The 21,216-nt window shown below is 53.2% G+C and overlaps 1 protein-coding gene and 1 pseudogene across 2 annotated transcripts in view; one reads left to right on the forward strand and one right to left on the reverse strand.

Annotated features, from left to right (window-relative positions):
* LOC309685235 (olfactory receptor 14J1-like) overlaps positions 1-2,883 on the reverse strand; it is a 54,912-nt pseudogene extending 52,029 nt beyond the window's left edge. Inside the window, exon 1 of the transcript in view lies at positions 1,967-2,883. The product of the transcript in view is annotated as an olfactory receptor 14J1-like (transcript). The remainder of the gene's footprint in view (positions 1-1,966) is intronic.
* The window catches only part of LOC309685242 (protein ELYS-like), a gene marked incomplete at its 3' end in the record, with an annotated part of 238,044 nt that overhangs the window by 142,624 nt on the left and 74,204 nt on the right, over positions 1-21,216 (forward strand). The gene's annotated exons all lie outside the window — the stretch shown is intronic.

The following is a 21,216-nucleotide window of genomic DNA, read 5'->3' on the forward strand; positions in this document are numbered from 1 at the left end:
GTCTCTGAAGCACGTGCCTGGGCCTGGCCGCTGTCCCCGAGGAGCTGCTGGAGACCAGAGCCCCTGGGAAGCTGCAGCTGGAGCCTGGGCAGAGGGTCCCAGGCACCTACAGTGGCACCACTGTCCGTGTCCCTGTAACTGCATCCCACCCCAATTTTATCACCACTCTCTTCCCAGAAGATAAGTAAGAGAGAAAAGGAAGGAGAGATTTATGGGTTTTAAGGAAAACTACAACTAGAAATGAAGCTCTGGGTTATTCTTAGTTTAAAAAAAATAAACTCAGCATTGGTGACAGTTAAGACTTTGCCTGAAACTTTTGAAATCCTGCCTTCGCACGGGTGTGAATTTGTAGTTCATATTCACTGTACGTACACGTAACTCACCCAAATCCGACTGCTTGTCGGCACTTGCATGGTTTCCGAAGGCACACACACTGACACTGACTATAAGGAAATGATCAGGTATCTATTTCCTGTGAGTGCCCAGGCCACAGTTGTGTGAGGCATTGCACAAGCATCCAAAATCAATGCACCGCTGCGGCAAAGGCCGACAGCTTCCTGGGCTGCATTAGGAAAAGCGTTGTCTCCAGCTGGAGGGAGGTGATCCTTCTCTTCTCCTCAGCACTGGTGAGGCCACATCTGCAGTGCTGTGTCCAGTGCTGGGCTCCCCAGGGCGAGGAAGCTCTTGACCTCCTAAAGGAATTCCAGCAAAGGGCCCCAAAGCTGATTTAAGGGGCTGCAGCATCTTTCCTAGGAAGGAAGGCTGAGAGATCAGTAGTGTGCCCAGAAGCGTCTGCAAGCTGTAGCATATTAGTCAGCAGAGCCATACCTCGTCATTCAAGGCAGGATTTCATGCGCTAGGGCTGTTGCAGCAGCAGCTGTGGTGATTGAGAGAGCAATAAATGCGGTCCTGGGGAACCTCCTCACGCTAACGGTTCATTCCTGCTTCCTTCGTCCTCCTCTGCAGAGTTCAAGCGACTGTGGGTGTGCCACCGTTGGGAAGTGCATTGGTCTATGGCAATAACCATAGTTGGCCGTTGGTCTCTTTGGCTGAACTCTCTGTCCCTGCCCCAAGGTCCGCTCAGCGTCCCCAAGATGTCCCCTGCCTTGGCTGGCCCCGCGTTGTGGGCAGCCGGGCGCCCCAGGGCAAAGCCCGCTGCATCTGCCCCAGGCTGTGTGGCCTTGGCTGGCTGTGGAGAGGAGGGGAGAGCGGGGTTGACAGCCCGGGGGGTGACAGGAGGGCCAGCAGGCGGTGAATCACTCCCCAGTCTCCCTCATGCCTGCTGTGTCCCCGCTGCTTATCCTGACATTGCAGAGCCCTCATTAGACCTTACTGGTCTGTCCTTCCTTTGCTTTTACCTTATTGTGAAACTCCATCCACTGTGCACCCAACAGAAGGCACATGGTGTCTCTGGAGACTTCTTGTGCTCTCCTGGTGGCTCCTGATACTTCCCTGAAGGACAGGAGTCTGTTAGTAGCCCTTCCACATGTGAGACAGTCCCAAGCAGGTGCCTCTTGACCGTTCAGGATCTCCGGCGGCACTGGGAACTCACAGGTCAAGGCTCAGTCCTGTCCTCATTCCCATATACGACACCCCATGCTCTCATCCCGCAAGGCCATTCAGCACCCAAGCACATCACCAAGGCCTTTTAGCCTGCAGCTCCCTGAGTGTATTCTGCACTCCACTTTCGGGAAAAAAAGCCAAAGCTTCACACACGGTACTGGTGAAATCCCCTTTTATTGCAGAGATGCCACAAAGGAAGCCACTATCACTGTGGTGATAGACTCAATTACAGGTCTCTGGGTAAGACAGGCTGGGTTCATCCTCTGAAGAAGTGGGACAAAAGCAACTATTTGTGTACAGACAGGTTTATGACTGATACAATGACCACAAGAAAAAAATGCCTGAGATACATATAAAGTCACTGGTGAAGAGAGGTGGGCAACTCATTGCTGCTGAAGTATACTGCTAGAATCAGTTTCTTCAGGGCATCCATGATGTCCTGGTTCCTCATGCTGTAGATGAGGGGGTTCACTGCTGGAGGAACGATTGAGTACAGCACTGCCACCACCAGATCTAGAACTGGGGAGGACACAGAAGGGGGCTTTAGGCAGGCAAATATGCCAGTGCTGACAAATAGGGAGACCACGGCCAGGTGAGCGAGGCACGTGGAAAAGGCTTTGTGCCGCCCCTGCTCCGAGGGGATCCTCAGCACCGCCCTCAAGATCTGCACATAGGACAGCACAATGAAAACAAAGCAAACAAACGCTAAAAAGGCAGTAACCACTAGAAGGTCAGCTTCTGTGAGGTGGGCATCTGAGCAGGAGAGCTTGAGGATGTGGGGGATTTCACAGAAGAACTGGTCCAGGGCATTGCCCTGGCAGAGGGGCAGTGAAAATGTATTGGCCGTGTGCAGCACAGCATTGAGAAACCCACTGCCCCAGACAGCTGCTGCCATGCGGACACACGCTCTGCTGCCCAGGAGGGTCCCGTAGTGCAGGGGGTGGCAGATGGCAACGTAGCGGTCGTAGGACGTGACAGTGAGAAGGGAAAACTCTGCTGTAGCACAGAAAAAGAGAAAAAAAACACCTGTGCAGCACATCCTGAGAATGAGATTGTCCGAGTGTCCCGCTGACAATTGGCCATGGCTTTGGTGAGAGTGGTGGAGATGGAGCCCAGGTCAAAAACAGAGAGGTTGAGGAGGAAGAAGTACATGGGGGTGTGGAGGCGGTGGTCGCAGGCGATGGCGGTGATGATGAGGCCGTTTCCCAGGAGGGCAGCCAGGTAGATGCCCAGGAAGAGCCAGAAGGTCAAGAGCTGCAGCTCCCGTGTGTCTGCGAATGCCAGGAGGAGGAAGTGGGTGATGGAGCTGCTGCTGGACATTTGCTGCCTCTGGACATGGGGGACATTCCAAGGAGGAAATAACAGCGACAAGTCAGGGGAGACTTCTCTGAGCAAAATCAAAGCCATTTCCCACAGACCCTCCCCCTGTCACACACAGACACCCTTTTCTTTTACGAGGAGACCTTCCTTCAGCTCTGCTGCTGGAGCCCTTTTTGGTGTTGGCCCAGTGGGAGATGAAGACTAGGGCATCTGCCCATGGGCTCCTGATAAGTTTACCCCGCTCTGCAGAAGGTGGTAGGGGCAGGGAACAGCCCTGGTGAGGAACGGGAACGGTATAGGTAATTTAAGAGTTCTACTTTTTTTTTTTTTTAAGTTCCCCACCCCCCCATCTCCCATGGAGAGTATTCTTGGATGGCAGAAATCATCATAGTTTCTGCTGCACTCCAGAAGAACAGAGCGAGTGCAGCGAGGCAAGAGAATTGCCGGTGGCTTTGTGCAGAGTGAGGAGGGCTGGTCTGTCCCTCCATCTTGTTGCTGGTTTTTCCGTGCTTGCACCTTTCTGAGATGGAGGGTGACCACACTCCCACGTTCCCTTGAAAAACCACCAGACTTTGCTGAGGGCAAAAGGATCCAGAGCAGACAGCTGAATGTCTCATCCCATCTCAAGGTCTCAGCACCCCACTTCTAGCCCAGGACACTCATGCCTTATTTCACCCAGCCAACATCATCTCCTCTGTCATAGAGGCTTTTCCTCTGCCATGGGGTATTAACATAAAAGAAAGCTGCTATGGAAGGACAACCTGGAAGGACACTTCGAGTACAAAGCCAAGTGTCCTAATGATGGTTTCTCGGTAAGCATCAGCTCATATCCCAGCCCCACAGACTGCATTGACCAGTGCTCCAAAGGCGCGAGGAAAGCTGGGACACTTCTTCCCACAGACACACCTGCATGAGAGGACCCACAAGATTACTGTGTAACTCTGTGGCTAAAACTGCACCTCCCCAGAGAGCCTGGCAGCCAGAACAAGGTAACAATAGCAATAACAGACAAGTGGAGGAACCAGGAGAAATGCAGTGAGGGTCTGGCTGCAGGAGGCCGGGGAGAGGCAGCCGGGCGCTCAGGACAGCTCACCCTCACCCAGCCGGGCACGCCACCGCCCAGACACCAGCATTGCCGGGCAGTCGCCCTCAGCCCCTGTGCTCTGCAGGGGGAAAGGGGCACACAGTTAGAGAGATGTACCGTGGCTGTTCTGGAGCTGTGGCTTCACAGAGGTTCCTGCCTTGGACCCCAGAGCCCTGATGACAGAGGCTTTGCTGAGTGCAGAGGAGACAAGAGGCCTTCCTCAGTGAAAGGGCTCTGCATTGGAGGGGACCACATGGAGCTTTCTGAATTCTCCCTCCCACAGTGTTTCTGGCTTCAATTTCCTCCCATTCCTGATAACATCCCTGCTGCCTGGAGATTTTTCTTCTGGGAGTTGTCTCCCTGTGCCAGGCCTTTTCCCTGTCAGCACTCACAGACTCCAACCCAATCTCTGTGCAGTTACCATTCCCCTACAGAAACACGGCTGTTTTCATGAGCATCTTCCTGTTTGCGGGTGGAAAAAGGGCAGAAGAACCCTGATGGGTCCAGCAGAGGTGATGCTGGCACTGCCCATAGGGAGAGGATTTGCTGAAGGCATTTTACCAGGCTCCTGGCAGACCGACCGATCACACAGAGTGGCAGTTCAGGAGTCTCAGTAACTTGTTAAAACTTGAAAGCTCCTTTTCAAGTTACCCTTTCCTCCTGATCCCCCGCTACTGTTTCCCACAATCAGAAAATAAAAAGACAGACTCAGGAAAGCTCCTTATCCTTATACTGATCTCTGCTTTGATCTTCTCCTTGAGACATCCCCTTAGAAATATTCTGGGGGTTATGTAGAACTGAGAGGAGCCCTGACACACACAGCACCCTCTCAACAGCAGGAGAGGGTGAGAGCAGAGAGCTTCTCCCCACAGAAGCTCTGTGGGAGCTCCCCGGGCAGGCGGAGAGCGGACCCTGGCAGGCGGCAGAGTCCCTGCCCCAGCACAAAGCCCCCAGGGTGCAGGGACCCTGCTGGAAAGGACAGCCCTGCCCACCCCTGCCTGCACACCCACATTCACACATATTCACATTTCCCAACAAGAGCTCCCCCCCCTTCTCCCCACCGTACAGACCCCACAAGCTGTGGGTTATTCCAGCGTTAGGAGATGCCTCCAGCAACTCCACCGGCATTGCCCTGCTCCCACAGACTCACCCTGTGCAGCGCCGCAAAGATTTCTCCTCCAGTCCTCCTCCCAGTCCTGACCACCGTGAAGCTCTCTCTCTGCCTCGCTCGTCTCCTTGAGGTCCCCTGGCACTGCCCTCAGCCCTGCTGCGCTGAGCAGAGGAGCTGCTCTTGTGCAGACCTGTCTCTCTGCAGGCTCTGCCCACTTGTCGGGAGCATCCTCCGTCCCAGGAGCCCGGCGCAGCTCAGCAGCACAGCACCAGCCCACAGCACTTTAATGACCCCTCTGGTGGGTTTGGTGCTGACTCCATCAACCTCAGACCTGAGAGGAACCTGCAGAAACCTCTCAAGGACTCCAAGTCAGAGGCAAAGTTGAAAGTTGCTTGTAGTGTTGATGGGTCCCATGGGCATGAGTGGCAGAGACAGCAGCCATGACCAGAGATGTGAAGAGGTTGGCTCTGTCAGGGGGCTTCCAGCTTTGCCACATCCCCCTGTCATCTCCACCACAGGCTGTCCTACAGTGTCGCCTTACCGGTGCCTCTTTCCCTGCAGGCTGTAGCCATCCCCCCGACTGCCCCACCTTCCTGTCGCCTTCCTTGACTGCTCTCTCTTTGTCCTCCCGGGCTCTTCCTTGAAACACAATGCCCTGGGCTCATCCAGACTCCTTCTGGGTGACGTGTTACAGCACAACACTGCCCTTGGAAGGAAATGTCTTCCTCCTCTTGTCCAGTCTGGACTTTGTGACATTATTTCTTTCTCATGCTGTTTTGCACCAGGAAGAAAAGCTCCACCAGCTCTGAAACCACCCTGCAAGCATTCTCAGGCTTCTCCTGTCCTGTCCTCAGTCTCCACACCAGTGAGCCCACAGCCCGCAGCCTCTACATACTGGTAATGTGCTTGAGGCCTCCAAACCCCATCTTGGGCGATCTCGGGGCACTCTCCACAAGGTTTGCAGATGAAAACATGGTGGTCATAGACCAAGAAAGACAGAGCGTGACTTTTTACCAAGACCTGTAGCAGCAGGACGAGGGGCAATGGCTTTCAGCTGAAAGAAGGTAGATTTACATTGGCTATAAAGAAGAAATAGTTTATGATGAGGGTGGCAAGCCACTGGGACAGGTGTCCCAGAGAAATTGTCGATGCCCCATTCCTGGAAGTGTCCAAGGTCAGGAACTCCAAGCAACCTGAACTAGTGAAAGATGTCCCTGTCCATGGCATGAAGGGGTTGGAGTAAATGATCTTTTAGGTTCCTAGGGCTTGTGCAAGACTTACCGTGGGATGGCTAGGAAAGGAATAAAGGAAGGGAAAGGGTGGGATCAAGGTGGTTTGTGGAGGCACAAGGCCCACAGGAGGTGGGAATCCTCTGGCCTCATGACAGGGGGCCCCACAATAGACACCTGCATGGGAGCTCCTTGGCTCAGCTCCCATGCTAATTAGTGGAGATGGCAGCCAGGACGGACATGGTCATATGCACAGACCTGGGGACACCTGAAATTCCAGGGGTAGTCCAAGATACCTGGAGCTGGCTGTAAGCTCCAGTGCAGCAACACTGAGAGACAGGGCAGCATCTGGGGGCATCGTCTTGGAGGCTGGTGGGGAATCTTCGGCCAAACGAAATGCCACCATTCACCCACTTTTAGGAGGACAGAACCTGTCTCTGTTGGTTATGTTCTGGGCAGCCTGTGCAGGGATTCCCCTGATGAAATGGAGTCGGGTACCACAGGGAGAGCTCAGGTTCCCTCTGTCTTTTCCTCAGCCAGGTTTACTAGATCTCCAGTGGCCATAATGATGGATGTGTCAAGACCATTCTCACATTGTCTCATCCAATTTGGGGCAGTTATTCCCTTGAAGGACAAATAAAGGCCTGTGGAGTTAGGTGAGGGGCCAAGGCTCTCACACACAGCTACATGCATTGGGCAGGAGCAGCGCTGGCCCTCTACAGGAAAGCCATCCCCATTCCGAGTGAGCGTGTGACACGCCCTCCCCCCCCCCCCCCCCCCGGACAGCCTTGAGACACAAAGAGCTGATGGAGAGCCTATGGGTCAGGATTACAGGGCTCACCTCCTCCAAGCTCAGGAGTGATGCATCCCTACAAAGAAGAAGGCAGGCAGAAAAGCCAGGAGGCCTGCATGGATGAACAAGGAGCTCCTGGACATGCTCACAAGTAAGAAGGAGGCCTATAGGGGGTGGAAACAGAGGCGGGAAGCCTGGGAGGAATACAGAGAAAATGTTCGAGCAGCCCAGGATCAGGTTAGGCAAGCTAAAACCCAGATAGAGGTAAATCTAGCCAGGGACAACAAGACAAACAAAAACCCTTCTTTAAGTATGTCAGCGAGAAAAGAAAGACTAGGGAAGATGTGGGCCCTCTCTGGAAGGAAACACAAGAACTGGTCACCCGGGACAGAGACAAAGCTGAGGTCCTCAATGACTTTCTTGCCTCAGTCTTCACTGGCAAAGACTGCAGCCACACTGCCCATGATGCATAAGGCAAAGGCAAGGAGCTGGAAAATGAAGAACTGCCCACTGTAGGTGAAGATCAAGTACGAGACCACCTGAGGAACCTGAAGGTGCACAAGTCCATGGGACCTGATCAGACACATCCACGGGTCCTGAGGGAACTGACAGATGAAGTTGCTAAGCCACTGTCCCTCATATTTGAGAAGTCGTGGCAATCTGGTGAGGTTCCCGCTGACTTGAAAAATGGGAAAAATAACCCCTGTTTTCAGAAAGGAAAAAAATGAAAACCCAGGGAACTACAGGCCAGTCAGTCTCACCTCTGTGCCTGGCAAGATCATGGAGCAGATCCTCCTGGAAACTCTGCTAAGGCAGATGGAAAATAAAGAGGTGATTTGTGACAGCCAACATGGCTTCACCAAGGGCAAGTCATTCCTGACAAATTTGGTGGCCTTCTACGAAAGGGTTACAGCGGCAGTGGACAAGGGAAGAGCAACTGATGTCATCTACCTGGACTTGTGCAAAGTGTTTGACACTGTCCCACACAATATCCTGGTCTCTAAACTGGAGACACATGGATTCAACAGATGGACCACCAGGTCCAGAGGAGGCCCTGAAGATGATCAGTGGTCTGGAGCAGCTCTCCTATGAGGACAGGCTAAGAGAGTTGGGGTTGTTCAGCCTGGAGGAAAGAAGGCTCTGGGGAGACCTTATAGCCCCTTCTAGTACCTAAAGAGTGCCTACAGGGGAGCTGAGGAAGGACTTTATACTACGGCATGTAGTGATAGGATGAGGGGGAATGGCTTTCAACTGGAAGAGGGTGGATTTAGATTAAATATTAGGAAGGAATTTTTCACTTTAAGGGTGGTAAGGCACTGGCAGAGGTTGCCCAGAGAAGTTGTTGAGGCCCCATCCCTGGAGGTGTTTAAGGCCAGGCTGGATGGGGCTTTGAGCAAATTGGTCTAGTGGGAGGTGTCCCTGCCTATGGCAGGGGGGTTGAAACTTGATGATCTTCAAGGTCCCTTCCAACCTAAACCATTCTATAAAACAAGAAGTGCTTTTTTAAGTACGTTAATAGTAAGAGGGGGTCTAAAGAAAACATTGGACCGATAGTTGTTGAAGATGGTGATCTGACTAATAGGGATGAAGAAAAAGCAGCGGTGTGCAATGCTTTTTTTTTGCCTCACTTGTTAATCATCCATCTAGAGCTGGGGCTGCCCGGTCCCCTGAGTCAGAGGGCCACGAGTGTGCAAACAAAGACTTTCCATTTGTGGGACAGAAACCGTCAGAGAACAGCCGTATCAGCTGAATGTTCACAAGTCCATGGGGCCTGATGGGATTCATCCCAGAGTATTGAAGGAGCTGGTGGATGTGCTGGCAGGACCTCCTACACCTTCTCTGGGCAACCTGTTCCAGTGCCTTACCACTCTCAAAGTGAAAAATTTCTCCCTAAAAACTAATCTAAATCTACCTTCTTCCAGTGTGAAGCCATTCCCCCTCATCCTATCAAGTCCTGCCTAATTAATAAGTCAGAGCAGATATGCTGGACCTCAGCCAATGCACCAGGACCAAGCTCAGATGTGTAACAAAGAAAGGCAGTACCAAGTGCCCAAGGTCCCATGCAAGGCAAAGGTTCTCTTCAGAGCATGCAGGGGTGGGTGGCAGATGGCAATGGAAAGCAGAAATGAGGTGACCCAAAGGAGAGCAAACCCTCGGGACCAGAGAGACGCAGGGCTGGGCTGTGCAGCCGTGGCAGGAGAGGGCTTTGCTGTCTGGGACGTCTCTGCAGCCCTGCAGGGCCTGTGGTGCAGGGGAAGCTGATCTCCAGGAAGGAGAAGGTTCTTTTGAAAATGTCCTTGGCGATGTACATCCCGTGATCCAACAACACTGGGAAAATCATTTCTCTATTCCTTGATTGCATCATCAAAGGAGTGACTAAAGGCTGTGGGAGAAGCACTGCCTACATCTACTGGATGGAGATGGGACAGTGCCTCACTGCAGCTGCCTCAACAAAAGCACTGAATGTCCCTGAGGTTCTCTTGGGGTGTGTTACACGGCTGCTCTGAATGGCGACCGTGTTCCTGCAGGTCTTGTGCTGTCCCTGCTGGCTGCCTGCGGCTGGGCTGGAGAGCCCTGGCACCTCCCGTAGCACCACAGGGTGTAGGTCACCTTCCAATGGAGCAGCTGCCCTGAAGGAGGTAAGGCACTGTAGGGGTGTCTGTGAGAAACCGGCCATGGGTGCCAAAGGAGGTCTGCTAAAGATAGCTGGTGGAGATGGGAGAGAGAGACTCAGCTCCCCTGATGGCAATGGCTCCATTGGCTCAGAGGAATACCTTTATAGGCTGCCCTGGACATCATGAGCAGGATCAGGCTTCATGTCCTAAAGGTGGGCATCTACTGACACTTCAGCTGGCCAAAGGCATGCCCCAGCAGCCTCCAAAATGATGACCCCAGATGCTGCCCTGTCCCTCTGAATTGCTCCATCAGCTTCCTACAACTGTCTTCCTACATCTGTGTCACCGGTGCTTTGCATGGGTATAGGAGGAACATGAAATTCCTGCCTTTCACTGCCTGGGTGTGCTGTCACCTAGTGGGACAAGAAGAAGAGATTCTTGGACCTAACTCTGTCTCTGACAGGGGAAATGACACTGCTGGAAAGAAGTGTCTCTGCCCAGCTGAGGGAGAGAACATGACTTCAGCTGGTTTCCCAGCAGGTTCCCCTGGAGCCCCAGGGACATCTCTGAGGGAGCCCAGAGGGGACAGAGACGGTGCCACCATGGGCTGGTCCTCTGCTGCTGAGCTGGGCCGGGCTGCTGGGACGGAGGGAGCTCCTGGCAAGCGGGCAGCACTGCAGAGAGACAGCTCTGCCCAGGAGCAGCTCCTCTGCACAACGCCGCAGGGCTGAGGGCACTGCCTGCAGGCAGCGAGGGCAGACAAGAGAAGGGAGAGAGAGATAAGGGCAGTCTGGGGCGTCTTTCCTATAGCTGAGAGCTCTCTGGGAGAGAGATCTTCACAGCCTTTCACACGGTAAGTCTCTGGCTGTGGGGTAATGCGGATGAGTTCCTGGCAGTGTCTCCTGGACCTGGCACATGCCATGGCTGATAGGAGCTGTCAGGACAGCTCTCCTGGCTTGTCTGGTGTCGAGAAGGATGTTGTGCTTCAGAGCAGGGATGCCCTGCTGCACCTTCAAAGGGACAGTGAAGGTCAGCTGCCTTCTCCCAGGGATGGCTCTGGGGTTTGAAGATAGGTGTGCAGGCAGGGGTGGGCAGGGCTGTCCTTTCCAGCAGGGTTCCTGCACCCCGGGGGCTGTGTGCCGGGGCAGGGACTCTGCCGCCTGCCAGGGTCAGCTCTCCGCCTGCCCGGAGAGCTCCCACGGCACTGTGGGCAGAAGCTGTGGGTGGAAGGAGTGCCCCCCAGCACAGTAAGGTAGGGATGAGCAGGTCAGGGCATGGTGCTTCTGCTCTCAAGAGAGTGCAGCACGGGTCAGCTCTACCTTATGCCACTGTTCAGAGGACCTCTTGGGCAGCACACCAACTCAGCAGCACCTTCCCCTTTGCAGCCACATCAGGTTTGCTGTGAACTGGTCTTTAGTCCTCGCACACTCAGAGATGTCCCTGGGCAGCGCCCCGTCCCTGGGAGGTGTTTGCAGGCAGAGGTGGGCGCACAGCAGTGGGACGGGGTTTGTGAGCACTGACGGGAGCTGAGCCGGGGACAGGAGACGGCTGCTGGCAGCAGAGACACGGGCAGGGAGTGAGAGGGAGCTGCTGCCTGAAACACTGGCGAGGGGGATGTGGGCACGTCCGTGCTGTCCCTGCAGCACAGACACCTTCCCCTGGGCAGCTCCTGCCTGGTCTCCGTTCCCAGCCGGGGCACAGCTCTGCCCTCCAGCCCATGGGGTCTCGGGCACGCATTGTCCCTGCAGCAGCCAGAGCCCAGCAAAGGACGAACCCCGGATTGCCGTCTGCTTTGCATGTCCCTCCTCCCTTGTCAGGAGCATTGTGGCACCTCACTGCCGCCCCTCCTGCCTGAGCTGCCCATGTCCTCTCCATTGGATACACTGAGTCAGTGCAGGGGGTGGGGGTTGCGGGTGGCAGATTCAGCTCCCGTTCAGATGCCGACCCTTTGGGTCCTGCTCTGCAGTCGTGTCTATGGCAGCAACGCGCCCAGGTCTCCTCCAGGCAACTTCAGAACATTAACTATTTCCCTGGGGAGTCCTGCAGGGCTGCAGGGTGCTCTCCAGAAGGGCACAGCTCTCCCGTAGTCTCTCTGTGCTCCCTCGGATCCACGTGGAGAAGACATCTCAGTGCTCAGGCCATGGAAATGCTGCTGGGCAGCTGTACGTGGGCAGCTGCAATGATCCCTCCTGGTCCCAGTCTGGGAGGAGAGAGATGAGAAAAGGCAACGAGTCTGTATATCTGCCCGTTGAACCTGGATTCCTCTCCTCTCCGCAGCGTCTTGCTTCTTTTGATGGGAACACCCGAGAGGGATCCTCCTCCAGCTGCAAGCTGCCAGCACAGGGCAGTGGAGAAGAGGGCTGATGGGCAGAACAGCTCTCCTCTCTCTGCACTAAGAGACCGTCCCTTTGCCTCTCAGCACCCACAAGACTTCACCTGGAGTGCATTAGAAATGTCAGGGATTTCAGCCATCCCAAACCACTCTGAAAGGTGGCAGGTGCAACCAGAACAAGATAAAGAAAACAAAATCCCCTCTCCCTGTCTGTGCAGTTGGGCAAATTTCAGACAACAATGCTGAAAAGCTCTTTGACATATCACGAGTATATTTAATTGGAGATCGCCCTGCGGTCCTAGTTTCCTCTTGCTACACAGCAAGGAGGACGCCTCAGGAGCCCATTACAGAGTCCCAGCTCCCAGTGGCAGCCTCAGCCAGCAAAACCCAGAGCTCAAGTGAGGGAGCTGCAGAGAGGTGCTCCTGGACAGGGAGTCTGAATGTGGGGCTGCAAAGAGACACACAATACACTTTGCTGGGAGAAGTCTGGTCTGACTCAGTACTGCCTTTTCCTCCTTAACATATACCCACAGATATCCAGAGGAAGCAAATGCCCAGCAGCAGCTCCATCACCCACTTCCTCCTCCTGGCATTCGCAGACACACAGGAGCTGCAGCTCTTGACCTTCTGGCTCTTCCTGGGCATCTACCTGGCTGCCCTCCTGGGAAACGGCCTCATCATCACCGCCATCGCCTGCGACCACCGCCTCCACACCCCCATGTACTTCTTCCTCCTCAACCTCTCTGTTTTTGACCTGGGCTCCATCTCCACCACTCTCACCAAAGCCATGGCCAATTCCCTCTGGAACACCAGGGTCATCTCCTACCAAGGATGTGCTGCACAAGTCTTTTTCTTTTTCATTTCAGCAGAGTTTTCCCTTCTCACTGTCATGTCCTACGACCGCTACGTTGCCATCTGCCACCCCCTGCACTACGGGACCCTCCTGGGCAGCAGAGTGTGTGTCCGCATGGCAGCAGCTGCCTGGGGCAGTGGGTTTCTCAATGCTGTGCTGCACATGGCCAATACATTTTCACTGCCCCTCTGCCAGGGCAATGCCCTGGACCAGTTCTTCTGTGAAATCCCCCACATCCTCAAGCTCTCCTGCTCAGACGCTTACCTGAGGGAGGCTGGCCTTATTGTTGTTAGTGCCTGTTTAGCATTTGGGTGTTTTGTTTTCATTCTCTTTTCCTATGCGCAGATCTTGAGGGCAGTGCTGAGGATCCCCTCGGAGCAGGGGCGGCACAAAGCCTTTTCCACGTGCCTCCCTCATCTGGCCGTGGTCTCCCTCTTTCTCAGCACTGGAATGTTTGCTTATCTGAAGCCCCCCTCCATCTCCTCCCAGTACGTGGAACTGGTGGTGTCATTTCTGTACTCAGTGGTACCGCCAGCAGTGAATCCCCTCATCTACAGCATGAGGAACCAGGAGCTCAAGGATGGCCTATGGAAACTGGCTCAATGGACGTTGTTCCACCAACAATAAACTCTCTCCCCTTCTCTGCATGTTTTCCAGACTTTATCTTAAGCCAGGTGTATTGATTTTTCCCTTGTGATAATGCCACTTACAGACCATTTTGTAGGTTTATACTACTTCTCTGGCTTTATAATGTTGTGTCTGACCCTTGCACAGTATTGGGTTAGACAAGCACTGTCCAACGGCAGCTCTGCAATAAAAGGGCATCTCCTGGGTGCAGTGCCCGAAGCCTGGACTCCAAAGTTACTCCCTACCAAATGTTGAAAGCATTTGTCTTAAAGCGTCTGTTCTCTTTGTGTTCTTCCTGTGTTTGGGGTTAAGCACACGGTTGGGTTCTATTGTACCAAGAGTTCTGTTTTTGCAGGCTCTCTGCTTGGTGTCCAGTGGCAGAAGGTGGTGCATGAGCTCCCAATTACATCCTCAGGCTGCGTCCTGTATGACAGGACGGATGGCAATGTACAGGTCTCTCTGGAAATGAATTTGGAGGGTCGGAAGAGGATGGGGACTGGCCAGGTGTCCTGAGCTGGGAGTGAATGGAGACGCAGAAAGCAAAACACCCTCAAAGGTGAAGTGCCTCAAAAGTAAAGCACTGTGTCAGGGTACCCACAAACAAGGACTCTGCAGTTCCATGGGAGTCAGCGGAGAGCCAGCAGGAAGAGGGAAGGGAGTCTGGAGAGATCATAGCTGTTAAGGGATGTTCAAGATCATCTAGTTGCAACCCCCGTGCCATGGGCAAGGACACCTCCCACTTGACCAATTTGCTCAAAGCCTCATCCAGCCTGGTCTTGAACAGTTCCAGGGATGGGGCAGCCACAACTTTCCTGTGCCTCCAGTGCCATCCACCCTTCCAGTGCCTCACCACTCTGATAGTAAATATTTCTTCTTGAGATCTAATCTAAATCTGCCTTCTTCCAGTGTGACGCCATTACCCCTCGTCCTATCACTACATGCCCCCTTAAATAGTCCCTCTCCAGCTTTCTTGTAGGCGGCCTTCACACACTGGAAAGCTGCTATAATACGGGATAGGAGATACAGGAACTGCCTGAGGAAGCCCAGGGCAGTCGTGCTGTCCTGCAGAGTTGGTTTGGTCGGGGCAGAGAAGAGGTTATATGCTGTGGGGACTGAGCATCTTCTACAATACGAATGCAGAAGAGCCTGAGAGTGAGTGGCCTCTGTTTCCTTGTGCCGTCCCTGCAAGCACAAGCCGGGGGCTGATGGGAAGGCTGAGACCTCTCTCTGCCCCCCAAGCCCTGCTGTGCCCTTCAGAGAGACTGGGGCTGTGGTCGAACGCCCAGAGCTCTGCAGCCCCCTGCGGTGGGCAGTGCTGGGGGGCCAGTCCCAACTGGGCTGCTTTGCTGGGCTGGGCTGGAAAGAGCCCGGGAGAGGAAAATGCCAGTGTGGAGCTGAGCTGTGTGAGCGTGCAGGGTAGGGACAGCCAGCGGTCCCAGTCAGGGCTGACGGTGAAGGGAGCAAGGAAGAAAAAGCTCAAAAGAGAGGGGCCTGGCCTGTGCCATGTTTCCTGGACACCCCAGAGATCCTGCCCCAGGAAAATTATCCCAGACCAGTCCACACACCGGCCATTGCCATCTCTGACCGTACACCCCAACCCTGACAAGGGACCTTTCTGCACAGTCACCTCTGTCCTCCCCCTGTGGCTCAGTGATACCCAGCTCCACGGCCAGTACTAACAGAATGGAAACCAGTTTCCTACTGACGTTCTTACACACCAAGTCCTACAGGTCTGTCCACAGCTGGACTCTCAGCCAAGGCCCTTCTCAGAAACCTCCAGCAAGATCAGGTGCTCATGGCCCTGTCCCAGCTAATAGTGAAAATCTCCATTGACTGAGATCCCACCAACTGGCCTGGCTCCTTGCTCCAGTGTGTGGCCCTGAGGGAGCTCTGAGCTCTCTCGGGGTCTCCTTGTCCTGCAGGACTCGCTCCAGTCTGCCAGGTTCTTTCTTGTGCTGGGAGCCCCATGCCGGGCACAGCAGTCCTGATGCGGTCCTCTGGTGGGTTAACCGTGACCAGCAGCCAGACAACAACCAAGCTGCTCACTCGCTCCCCCTCCTCAAGATGATACGAGGGGAAAGATGATCATGGGTCAAAACAAAGACAGGGAAATCACTTACAAATTATCAGTTCATTGCCAAGTCAAGTAGACTTGGATAGTCAGAAACTATGACTAAATATTTTAGACCATTCCCCCACCCCACTTTTTTTTTTTTTTCCCCTAGGCTCAAATTACTCCTTCATTTGCATTTGCATTTCTTCTTCTCACTCCCGCCTGGAGAGGCACACGAGGGATGGGAAATGGAGGATTACAGTCAGTGCATAACACTCCATCTCTGCTACTCCTTCCTCATTATAAGTTTCCTCTCTTCATCACAGGTCCTCTCCACAGGAGACCAAGGTGTTTGTGGCCAAGGGGATCTGTTCTCATTTCTTTTTTGTCTTACTTTTGTCCTCTACACTCACAGAATGGGTGAGGTTGGAAGGCACCTCTGGAGACCGTGTAGTCCAAGCCCCAGCTGAGGCAGGGTCAGCTACAGCAGGTTGCTCAGGACCTTCTCTCGGTGGGTTTTGAATAACTCCATTATTAGGGACTCCACCACCTCTCTGAGACACCTGTTCCAGTGTTTGGCCACCCTCAAAATTCAAAGCTCACTGGGAACTCCTGAGGGTTTGGAAGATCTCCATTGGTGGAGAGTTAACAACCTCTTTGGGCGGTTGCAGTGTTCCAGTGGTTCCAGAGTTTGACAACCTTCCGAGTCTACTCACTGGGAACTCCTGAGGTACAGTTGGCTCCCTTGCCTTCATTCCCTCCCATCAGGCATTGAGACACCTTAATAAGGTCTCCCTGAGCCATTTTTTCTCCAGACTGAACAGCCCCAGATCTCTCAGCCTTCCTTCCTAGGAAAGATGCTGCAGCCCCTTAAATCAGCTTTGGGGCCCTTTGCTGGAATTCCTTTAGGAGGTCAAGAGCTTCCTTGAACTGGGGAGCCCAGCACCGCACATATCACTGCAGATGCGGCCTCACCAGTGCTGAGGAGAAGAGAAGGATCACCTCCCTCCAGCTGGAGACAACGCTTTTCCTAATGCAGCCCAGGAAGCTGTCGGCCTTTGCCGCAGCGGTGCATTGATTTTGGATGCTTGTGCAATGCCTCACACAACTGTGGCCTGGGCACTCACAGGAAATAGATACCTGATCATTTCCTTATAGTCAGTGTCAGTGTGTGTGCCTTCGGAAACCATGCAAGTGCCGACAAGCAGTCGGATTTGGGTGAGTTACGTGTACGTACAGTGAATATGAACTACAAATTCACACCCGTGCGAAGGCAGGATTTCAAAAGTTTCAGGCAAAGTCTTAACTGTCACCAATGCTGAGTTTATTTTTTTTAAACTAAGAATAACCCAGAGCTTCATTTCTAGTTTTAGTTTTCCTTAAAACCCATAAATCTCTCCTTCCTTTTCTCTCTTACTTATCTTCTGGGAAGAGAGTGGTGATAAAATTGGGGTGGGATGCAGTTACAGGGACACGGACAGTGGTGCCACTGTAGGTGCCTGGGACCCTCTGCCCAGGCTCCAGCTGCAGCTTCCCAGGGGCTCTGGTCTCCAGCAGCTCCTCGGGGACAGCGGCCAGGCCCAGGCACGTGCTTCAGAGACACGGGGTCCTCTGGAGGTACCACTGGGTACTGATGGTCAGACAGCGGAGCGCTGCCTGGAAGCCTGAGACATTTTGACACGTGTATGAGCACGAGCTCATCAGCTGAAACAAGTGAAGACTTCTAATGACAAGTCAGTGTTCTCCCGTAAGATCCATATGAAGAGTTTTCAAGATGTGCAAGAGGAGAGCTGTGGACCTTCCCCTCTCTTTGCATTGTCAGGACTCTCTCTCTCAGGCTCTGCATTTAATCTCCCTCACCTTTCACGCATTTCCACCTCTCCGAACTAAACTGACCATGTCTGAAGGCACCTTTCCAGCAGCGCATCTGCACAGAAGCACTTGCGATTGCTCCCTAGGTTTCCCTTCCCTTTCCTCTTACACCACTCAGACACCTCTCCACAATCCCGGTGCTGCTTTGACCTTCAGGCAGTTAAAAGCTCGCCAATCTTTCAGTAGTCTCTTGAATTCTCTGTTTAGAAAACTCTTTAGTTGTGCGTATCTTTCAATTTGTTTTCTGGCAGAAACATTTCTTCCACGGTTATGCCTTGTGGGAGTTAAAGCTCATTGGTGGCAGCTTGTCCGTGGCATACAGTTGAGGAGCGTGTTTTGGTTTAAGGGTAAATCTTATCAGTTTCATTCTGTTCGTTCAGAACTCGGAAGAATCCCTCTTTGCCTTTGTGCCGCCCGGTCTCTAAGGAAAGCAGTGGGCGCTGGTGCAAAGGAGCTGTGACCTCCAGCTGCAGAGTGCGGTGGAGAAGGGTGATGGGAGGCAGAGGGAGGCGAGTCCCAGGTGGCTGAGGAGAGACATGGTGGGGTTGGGGAGGTGTGGAGCCAGGGTGTCCCTGCTGTGTCAGACCTCCGGGGACAGCTTCTCTGACCAGTCCCACCTCGGGGGGGCGGAGCCTCGTAAGCACAGACCCCGCCCCCTCTGCCCTTCCCCTCCCCAATCATGGTACTTCCACTGGGGGAGGGACCAAGCGTGGCCCCGCCCCCTTCTCCTCCTCCCCCCCTCCCCCATTCGGGTGGGGGTCATGGGGTGGGGTATGGGATTGGGGGGGTGGGGGGTAATTTTTGGAGGTGTATTTGGGTGGGGGATGGGTTTGGGGGGTGGGGGATGTACTTGCGGGGGGGTCACGGGTTTCCCTCCACGGGATTTTTTTTGCCCTGTTCCAAGACCCCTCCCCCTGCGCCCATCCTGGACAGTCTGGAACGGCCAAATCCGTGTCCCGGGGGAGGAGAGGGGAGAGGGGGGGAAGGGCGGGGAGGGGGGAATGTGGGGCTGCTGAGGGGACGGGGGGAGGAAATAGTAAAATAAAGTAAAATAAATAGAATAGGATAGAATAAAATTAAGTATAATAGAAAAAAGTTAAAGTAAAATAAAGAATAAAATAACGTAAAATAAAATAACAAAGAAAAATAAAATACCATAAAATACAGTAAAAAAAATACAATAAAGAAAATAAAATAAAGAACAATAATGAATATAATAAAATAAAATAAAATAAAATAAAATAAAATAAAGAAAAACAATTAATATAATAAAGAAAAAGAAAAAAATAAGTAAAATAAAGTAAAATAAAGTAATGTAAAATAAAATTATACAAGAAAATAAGGTAAAAGAAAATAAAGTACAAGAAAATAAAGGAGAATAAAGTAAAATAATATAAAGTAAAAGAAAATAAAGTCAAATGTAAAATCAAATATAAAGTAAAATAAAGTAATAAAATAAAATAAAATAAAGAAAAATAAAATGAATAGAGCAAAATAAAATAACATAAAATAAAATACCATAAAGGAAAAAACAAAATAAACAAAAGAGATAAAATAATACAATAGGATGAGATACAATAACGCAGCAGCACCCGCCCCACTCGTGGCACTACTTTTATTCTCGGCCACTGCAGTGATTGGGGGGTTTGACAGGATGGACCTTCCAAGGTCCCCTCCCACCCAAACCAGTCTTTGGGTCCATGACTGGAAGTGTCTGAGGTCAGGTTGGATGGGGCTGCAACCAACCCCGTCTACTGGATCCCAAACCACCCAGAAATCCAGTCCAAACTGTTCTTTGGGTCCGGTTGGAGGTGTTCAAGGTCAGGTTGGATGGGGCTGGGACCAACCTGGTCTACTGGAAGGTGTCCCAGCCGATGATGGGGAGGTTGGACTGGATGGACCTTCAAAGGTCCCCTTCAACACAAACCGTTCTGTGGGTCTATGACTGGAAGTGTCCAACGTAAGGCTGGATGAGACTGGGACCAACCTTCTCTACTGGTTCCCAAACCTTCCAGCCCAAAAATCCAACTCAACCAACCCAAACCTTCTATGAGTCTGATTGGAGGGGTTCAAGGTCAGATTGGACAGGGCTGGGACCAACCTGGTCTGTTGGAACCCAAACCACCCAAAAATCCAACTCAACCAATGCAAACCATTCTGTGGGTCTGAGTGGATGTATCCAAGGTCCGGTTGGATGGGGCGTTGAGTAACCTGCTCTACTGGAATATGCCCCTGCCGAAGACAGGGGAGGTTGGACGAGATGGACCTTCAAATGTCCCCTCCAAGCCAAACCAGTCTGTGTGTCCATGACTGGAAGGTCCGAGGTCAGGTTGGACGGGGCTTGGAGCATCCTGAGCTGCTTGAAGCTCTCCCTGCTAATGGCCACCCCACCAGAGGTTGGCGGTTGCCGTGTCACCACGGTCAGTCAATCAGCGATGAACATGTCACCCTGATGTCACAAGAGGTGCGTGGCACACCCACTCAGGGGGTATAAAAGGGCCCACCGGGTGGTGGGTCCCACACTTTGGAGGAACGTCCATAAGATGACCTCTAACATGGCTGTCGCCACCAAGAACCGACCCACCAGCGTGAGGCGGACCAAGATGGACTTCTGGGATGGGATGGAGCACACCTTCGCTATGTCCAGCGTCACCGCTGAAGGTACGGCCAACCGCAGCCACCTCTCCGGCAGCCAAGACTCAAGGGCTTGTCACCATTTCGGAGCCAGCCATGACACTTGGCGTCTGCCACCGCGTCGCGGCTCAAGGGGGAGATGTTTGGGGTGGACCTGAGAGCTGGTGGAGATGGGGCCTGACCTGGTTCTTCTTTGTTTTTTCAGAGCGAACGGCCGTCTGGGATGCAGTGGCTGGCTACATTCAAGACCAACTCCTGCTCCACAAGGTGGTGCAACACCCGCGTCCTCCTCATGCACCATGAGGGGTGGTGGGATCCCCCTGGGGCGTGGCCTGCTCTCACCCTTCAACTCCTCAGAAAACAGGAATCTCACCCCAAAAGTCCCCACTGACGGCCAAACGGGGCCTGTGCAATGTTGGTGTCACTTCTGGTAGGGCTGATCCTGGTCGCTGGAGACCCCCTGGGATGGCCTCGTCCTGGTTCTGCCCAAACTCCAGTGCTGGTTTTTTCTCCTGAGGAGGGGAAGGACTCAACATCTCCTCCCCAAAGTTCTCCCCACCGCCCAGCTCGTGCCTCCGAACGGTGGGAGAGGGCAGGATCCAGCCTCAAGCACCATCCCTGGACGGGGGAGGTCACCTCCAGATCTTCCCTCTAGCCAGTCCTTACCCTCCCACCCTTCTCGTCCACTTGCAGGGCGTCCGAATTCCCACCCTTGGCTCCTTCGGTACTGTCCTCGAACACGTCCAGGTTGGAGATGAAACCGTGACTATCCAGAAGCCGGTGTTCCACCTGGCCAGGAACCTTGCTGTTGTCCACAACCTGATGGACAACAAGGACTACCTGCCCGGTAAGATGGCTGACTGCACAGTCATCTTCTCTGAAGCAACTCCAAAGTCCAATAATTGAGTGGTTTTGAGTTTTTTTGGGGCAATGCAATGATTGTGACGCACAAGCTGTAGGACACGGGCCACCGGGTGAGCCTCTCCATCCTTCTCCTGTGGTTCTTCCAGGCAACAAGGAGATGGAGCCCCTCAAGTACTCCAAGGTGGCCGTGGCAGCCGCCGTGTCCCGGCAGAAAGTGGTGGACTGCATCCAAGGCACCACGACCCTCCTCTCGCACTGCCTGGGGA

This window comes from Vanellus vanellus (assembly GCF_965231255.1).
Source record: "Vanellus vanellus genome assembly, contig: HAP1_SCAFFOLD_36, whole genome shotgun sequence".
Classification (NCBI taxonomy): Eukaryota; Metazoa; Chordata; class Aves; order Charadriiformes; family Charadriidae; genus Vanellus; species Vanellus vanellus.